Below are 8,242 nucleotides of genomic sequence, written 5' to 3' on the forward strand. Positions count from 1 at the left end.
GCCAAGGTATGATTTCACTTCTAACGTGTTATGCTTTACAATATAAATTTAACTAGGAAAAGGGTTCCTTATTTATTTTTTTATTGCTAATTAATATGTAAAATTTATAAAGAGGGAGCAGTGAAAAATAAGTACAAATCGCCCAGAAAAGCCAACCAAAAGTTCAAATCAGCCCCCCACTAAACTGCCTCTACAACTTCGCACAGCATATCTCCGCCGTGTATCAGGAATATCTCCCAATAATAATACCAAGAAGGATGATATCATCATTGGGAGATATTCCCAATACACACGGGGATGTGCTGTGGGATGTTGTGGGGGGGCGGATTTGGTTTCCACCAAAACTGCTATAAGTAAAAGCATAGCACTCAAATAGCTAGAAACAAAAGCAAAAGCATAGCACCCAAGGTATGATGTTCCCAATGCACGGTTAAAACATGCTGTGTGGTCGGTGTGAGGCGTGCTCTGTGAGGAGCAGTTCCTCTGTCCCGGTCTATAGAAGCATAGTTTTCAAAATCAGACTGGACCAGACGGTCGGACCGGAAAAACTGGGAACTAGTCAGGTGACTGGTTCTGTTTTTTTCTAAAACCAGACGTTTGCAAAAAACGTTGATTTGGTCAACAAACTGCTGACCTGGGCAGTTGAACTGTTCAAACCATTCAATGGATTAACATTTTTTTTATTTATTTTTTTATTTTTTAAATATTTTTATTTTTTTCGTGAGGATGGACCAACCATTTGATTTGAACGGTCATACAACTTAACCTAAGAACCAGTTAGGGTTTGTTCTCCCAAATCGGTTTTAAAAAACCATGTCTAGAAGTATAAAGAACCTCTCTTCTCATCTTTCTTTGCACAAATAACTACAAAGAAATCTCTCAAAGAGCTTCTTCACTTACTTTTTGCCATTACTTACACTGACATTGATATGGGAAGAAGGATCACTAGTCTTATCTTCACTAGAAATGCCAGAAGCACAGAAATGCCGCTCTCATCCCATAAACTATATCACGAATCAACAGCATTCTTATGCAAAGATAAACTGATTTTCCGGCTCCTAGAACAGATTATGAGTTAACATCTCCTCCCCACAAGAGGCCCACCCCACAATGCCCCACAGTACAGCCCCGCCATGTATTGGGAAAATCTCCCGATGATAGTATCAGAACCGATGATCATCAGAGATGTTCCCAATACACAATGGGGATGTGCTGTGGGGCATTGTGGGGCAGTCCCTTGTGGGGGGAGGAGACCAACCCTCACTTCCATTGGCCCAATAAGGATTTTCAATTAATCCTAAAATCAATTTAGTATAAGAATCTAGCCGAGATCACATCTCCAACCCACAACGCCCCACAGCACATCCCCACTGTGTATTGGAAACATCTCCCGATGATGACATCATCAGGACTGATACTATCATCGGGAGATATTCCAAATACACAGCGGGGCCCTTTAATTTTGGTTGAATAAAGTCATGCAGGATATTCCTAATACCCACCATGAATAAAGTCATGGGTCAAAAAAGGAACATGCAGGGCCCTTTAATTTTGGTTGAAAGGTTGTAAATCAATTCGGGCTGCACATGTAATTTTGAGCTAATGCTTTATTTATTTATTTATTTTTATTCATGGGCAGATGTAAATGAGTGTGAGGATCCAAAAAGCAATCTTTGTGTAGCCATCTGTACTAATACAAAAGGATCTTACTACTGTTCTTGTCCAAGGGGTAGTTATGGCGATGGGAGAAGAGATGGAAGTGGGTTGCACTGTGAAAAGTGAAGGATTTGCGGTAATGAAGGTTTCCCTAGGTAATTGCATAGAAAAACAAGATTTGTTTTTTTTCATTAATTGACTCTTTGTCAAGTAGCTAATTGCCATTTTTTTTTCATTAGTTGAGTAAGTAATGCTCCTAAAAAATCGTAGTATGAAAATGATGTGAAACTTTTCTCCGCCACTTCTGTTATGACTATACTAAAGAATCTTCAAATATTGAATGCAGGTATAGGCTTTGGAATCTTATTTTTAATCATCTGTAGTTCGTTGTTCTACTTGATTATAAGGAAAAGAAAGCTCATGAAATTAAGAGAGAAATTCTTTCAACAAAATGGCGGTTTGCTTCTACAACAACAATTATCTTCACATGAAGGTGGTTTAGAGTTTGTAAAGATCTATTCAGAAAAAGAGTTAGAATTGGCAACCAATAATTACAATGAGAGGTTGCATTCTTGGTCAAGGAGGTCAAGGTACAGTATATAAAGGCATTCTACCTGATCATCGAATAGTTGCCATTAAGAAATCAAAAATAGGGGATAAGAGCCAAATTGAGCAATTTATAAATGAAGTTATTATTCTTACACAAATTAACCATCGACATATAGTCAAGCTATTGGGATGTTGTTTAGAGACTGAAGTTCCTCTACTAGTTTATGAATACGTGTCCAATGGAACTCTTTCTCAGCACATTCATAAAAGCAACAGAATCTCTGTACTTTCATGGGATGATCGATTGAGGATTGCAACAGAAACCTCTAGTGCATTGGCCTATCTACACTCTGCAACTTCTCTTCCAATCATCCATAGAGATATCAAATCTGCAAATATACTATTGGATGATAGTTTTTACAGCAAAAGTCCTCTGATTTTGGAGCTTCAAGGCCTAGATGTCCTATGGATCAAACTCAAATAACCACCTTAGTCCGAGGGAACCTATTGGATATTTGGACCCAGAGTATTTCCACACCAGTAAACTAACAGAGAAAAGTGATGTTTATAGCTTTGGAGTGGTACTTGTGGAGCATTTAACAGGGGAAAAACCAATTTGTTTTGAAAGATCGGAAGAACAAAAAATTCTAGCTGCTTATTTCATTTCAATGATGAACGAGAATCGCTTGTTTCAGCTCATCAATAGTCAATTTGTAGACGAGGGGAAGACTGAACAAATTACTGCAGTTGCTAATCTTGCCAAAAGATGCCTCAATGTGAGAGGTGAGGAAAGACCCACTATGAGAGAGGTTGCAATGGAGCTTGAAGGACTGAGAAGGTCAGCGAGACACCCATGGGTTCAACAATCACAAGAAGAAAGAGAAGGACTATTATCTATATCCTCAAACCCCAATCCTATATCATTAAGTCATTACCATGGTGATGCATCAAGGCTATATAGTCTTGAGAATGATATGATATTTTCAATGACTTTCCCACGTTGATACATGCATCTCAATAGACAAGTTTGTGCTTTTCTTTTGGTTTCTTTTGTATTATGATGTTTCAAAATAATTAGCAATTATAACTGTAGAACAATATTTGAGATATCAAACTATTTATTTGGGTTATTGACAAACTTTCATCTCATGTTAGCAATCAACTTAAGGTATTGTTTTCCAGTAAATTGCATATCGATCCTCTTGTGTAATTACCAAAGTACCAAAAGGAATCAATGTTGCAAGAATGACATGATTTGGGTGGGAGTGGAATTTACTAATTCATTGAGTGACATTGACATGATTTGATAAATTTCTTTTTTTTTATATAATTTTGTTTTCTCTTTAAAACTTTCCACTTAAAATTATATAATTCTACCAAGGACCCGTGGGATTCATGGGATTTGTCAAGGGAAAGTGTAACAACAAGTATCAATAACCATTACAAGGAAGGAATGCAATATTGTTTAAAATAATTCATCTTTATTTTAGTAATTTATTACAAAAATAGTTTAGTAATTTGTGTTAATTATATTAGTAATTTTAACAAAAATACTTAGCTACTACTAATTATTTAATAAAATAATTAATTTTTCATATTATCTGGTCATGTTTTATTTTATTTATTATACTTTATTAATGATTAAATTTTACATTTTTTTGTAAATGTTACTTAAATGTTAGTAAATATATAAAATTTGGTTGTAGTCATAATTAAATTAATCTATATATTACCATTTTTAGTCATAATTAAATTAATCCAAGCCTGAGCTCAAGTTTTAAGACTTCAGGTTGGGCTTTGGTTGATCCTCAACTTGACCCTTCCCCCAACTTGCACCCCTAAGAGCAATGTGACATTTGTAATTAGACTGAACCAAACCGAGTACAATCCATGCATGCATTATTTTTGGGTTTTCTTACTATTTAGATAAAAATTATTAAGATTGAAGTTGAATGACTATGGGAATGGGCTACCCACATTGTATAGCCTAATGAACCAAAAAAACATAAAAGATCTCAGGCCAAATCATTATAGTGTATTAATATTTTTTAAGGTTTCCTAACCCAGCCTAGCCCACACCCCCAAGCATAATAATGTTTGTTTAGGCTTGGGATAGGTACCGGATTGCCTATGTTAGCTAAGCTATGATTCTTTTACAAATTAAAATTTCTATGTAATTTTAGTTTATTATAAAAATATATAAAAATTCTGATCTATATATTTATATGAAACTTGTTATCTAAATATATATGTATATAACTAAGGTTCAAAATATTGATACATATCAGGCTGTATCAACTGATACGTATCGTATCGAGGTTGGGTCGACAAGTGGTTCAAGAGATAGATTGCCCTTAAACCAGCCCCTTTGAACCATATTTGAAAAAAATAAAATAACAAAAAAAAAAAGAGTACCGATACAGTGGATACACACTATCAACATATTGCCCTGTATCAATATTTTGAACCTCATATATAACTTCTAGGTTGAGCTTAGGGGTTGCTTAGCTTGGGCCTACCTACTAGGGCCATCAATAGACTCCAAAAGTATGATACCTGATTTGACTCTAAATCTGAAAATCCTGGATTTGGATGTTAGAACTTGTATGTAATTAATAATTGGATCAAATGTGGATTTAACATCATTCGGTCTGCCCAAAATCCAAGTCCAATAAAAATTATTATTTTATGTATATATGTAGTATAATTATGTATACATAAAGATATTATGCACAATTATATAAATTTATAATTGATAAATTTAATATTTTATATTTATATACATTTATTATACATGTACACTTTAAAATAATTAACATTTTAAAACTTTTTTGTCATTTTAAACACAATAATATGGTTGTAGATTAAATTTGCATTTGATCCCAAATCTAACATAATAATTAGATGTAGATGTGCAGATAGAGATTTCATAATTGAATGTGGATGTGGGTCCACTAGGATCCGATCTAAATTTGATCAATTTAAAGCACTACTACCTACAATATATGCAGGCTAGGTGGAAATCTATGCTAGACCTAGCTCAGAAGAAAATAATTGCTTGAGCATAAAAATTTATACGTCTAGCTAGGTTAGGCTAAATTATAAACTAGCCTTATGATATTTCTAATCGTGCCATTATTAGATTTTTTTTAATTAAATTTTAATATTTTTATTTGGAATGCAAATGGTTTGTTTTATTACTTTAATAAATTTTATAGTTATTATTATTATTATTATTATTATTATTACTTATCCTGTTATTTTTACTTTTCCCCTTTTCTTTTTTTCATTTTAACAAAATTATACATTTAGCTTCAAAAAATTTATTTTTAATTGTCTTATTAATATTAATTATTTTAAATATAATTCAACGTACTTGAATTTTTAATTTGTGAACTACTGATTTTTATTAATTTCTTAATTTTTAATAGTTCCTAGATAAAAGCTTAGTAAAATTTAATATTTTTATAATTTTAGTAATGTTTTATTAAATTTAGTTTTTAGGCTTAAATTTGTGGACGTGATGTGGACGTGATGTGGACCTGGGCCTGAGTTGGATTGAAATAATCACCCCTGAGCAAATTTATTTTGATTTATTAGATTAACGAGGATAGGTGAGAAAATAAAATATAAAGGGCGTATCGGCTTGTATCGATTTTTTTTTTTGTTTTTTCTTGGATCTAGTTCAAAGGGGCCGGTATAAGGCTAGTCTACACCCTAAAAGACTCGCCGACCCGAAACACCCCCTATATGGGCGAATCCAAAAGGCCTCGTTACAATATGTATCGGTGGTATGACCTGATACATATCGATATTTTGAACCTTGCTCTCAACTACATCATAAGTTCTGTTTTAACAATGGGTTTAGGTGTTTTTAGGAGCGAGCTGCAAGAGTTCAAGTATTCAATGATTGTCTCAAATTTTTCTTAGAGAAGGGCACTTGGGAGTGCGAAGTTTTCCTCAAGTGTTGTTTGATCACCGTGGTTTGCTAGTCAGTGCAAAAGTGGATGAGGTTAAATGTTGGACTACCCTTTGTTGGCATCTCAACTTGAAGCCAAAAGTCAAAAATACGTTATTTTCCCTAGTTCAGATTTAACGTTAACGTGGAAGCAGACTCCAAATGCCCAAATTCCATTAAGTGGACATTTTGAGTTAACCCCCCTCCCCCTATCTCTTTCGTTCTCCATCTCTGAGTCTCAACTACATCTATGAGTCTCAGCTCTCCCTTTCTTTGAGTCTCAACTACATCCCCCTCCATCAATTAACCATCTACCACTAGACTCAATATATTGAATTTATACATGGGAGAAGAGGCTCAATTGAAATATATCTTTGATTAAATCAGTATAAGTTGGGCACGAGTTTTAGTACAAAACCTACACAAAATATAGTATTGACATTTTTTCCACTATTTCACCTAGTTGAGAATTTGATATGTTTGAACTTAAAAACTCTAGGGCCTATAATGGTGGGGAACGAATATAATTCCACCCTTAGGGCATGGGTTTCCAACAACACCACAACAGCAGCAGCAGTAGCAGCAACAGTGGCATCTCTCAAAGAATGGGACCCATGACTCGATCTCACTCCACCAAGCCAAAAACCCATCACATGATTGACTTCTAACTCAACTCCCCAAGACCAGAGAGCCCAAACAGCCCTATTTTGATTTATTGACCTCCTATTTGAGAATTCCAAAACTATATATCAAATTATTGGGATATGGAGGAGATTGGAGTTGTTAGAACTTGGGATGTGAAAGAGAGTAAACTAGGTAAGATAGAGTTGTAGCAAATGGCAAAGGCTCAAGATGTTGGAAAAATGGGAACTTGTATTGGCTTGTCCTCAAATGTAGAAGCTTAGTCCTATTTAAATTGGAGCCAAGTCAATAGAGCAAAAGCCAACTGACATTCTATATAGTTTCTTTACATTTTCTAGAGGCTTAGAGATTTAATTTCTAGTCATACCTGCAAATTAGTTCTAGAAGTTTGAATTTCTGGAAAACTTCTAGAAAGTGGATTATTTTTTTAACACTCCTCCTTAATACACTTTCTTGTAACTCCTAATTTCTCTTGTAACAACTCAAACTTTGAACACGGTAATTCCTTTGTGAAAATTTCTACTAATTATTCTTCAGAGTTGCAGTGCTTGAGCTCAATTTCTCCTTTGCTAGTTGTCTCTCGTAAAAAGTGGTACCTGATTGCAATGTGTTTCATTCTGCTGTGGTATACTGATTTTTTGCCATTGCTATAGCAGACTTATTGTCACAATAGATCATTGTTGGTTCCTTTTGCCCTTCACCCATGTCTTCAAGTATTCTTCCTAGCCATATAGCTTGACTTGTTGCTGCCGCTGCTATGTATTCAGCTTCTTCTGATGATTATGCTAATGTGTCTTGCTTCTTTGATACCCAAGAGAATATTCTAGATCCTTGTGAGAAGCATAGCATGAGGTACTCTTCATGTCATCCACTGATCCTGCCCAATCACTGTTAGTATAGCCAATTAGTCTTGATGGTGGACTTGTACCAAATGAAGTATTCTTTTGTGCCCTCCAAGTATCTTAGTATCCTTTTTGCTGCTTCATAGTGAGCTTGACTTGGGCTTTGCATGAACCTTGAGGGTAGACTTGTTGCATACATAATGTCTGGCCATGTAGCTATGAGGAGTAAACTTCCAATAAGACTTCTGTAGATTGAGGCATCAACTTTCTTTGAACTATCTTCTTTCTTGAACCTCTCGTTTTTAACGAGTGGTGTAGCGACCATCTTGCATCCTTGCATCTTGAACTTCTTCAGTAGGTTCTCGATATATTTATTTTGTGATATAAAGATACCTTCTTCTTGGTTGATCTCGATGCCAAGAAAGTAGTGCATTAATCCGAGATCACTCATCTCAAATGTCTTCATCATATCTTTTTTGAACACCTTGAACATTGTCTCATCATTTCATGTATAGATGAGATCATCTATGTATAGAGAAATAATGAGAGTGTTAGATTTACCTTAGGTCTTGATGTATAGAGTAGACTTACTTTG

At 34.7% G+C, this 8,242-nt stretch overlaps 1 pseudogene; it reads left to right on the forward strand.

The window, feature by feature from the left end:
- The first annotated feature begins 2,663 nt into the window (after window positions 1–2,663).
- On the forward strand, window positions 2,664–3,209 carry LOC148791577 (wall-associated receptor kinase 5 pseudogene; annotated as a pseudogene).
- The last annotated feature ends 5,033 nt before the right edge of the window (window positions 3,210–8,242 follow it).

Source organism: Nelumbo nucifera, chromosome 5 (genome assembly GCF_055504915.1).
Source record: "Nelumbo nucifera cultivar China Antique chromosome 5, China Antique-T2T, whole genome shotgun sequence".
In the NCBI taxonomy this organism is placed as follows: domain Eukaryota; kingdom Viridiplantae; phylum Streptophyta; class Magnoliopsida; order Proteales; family Nelumbonaceae; genus Nelumbo; species Nelumbo nucifera.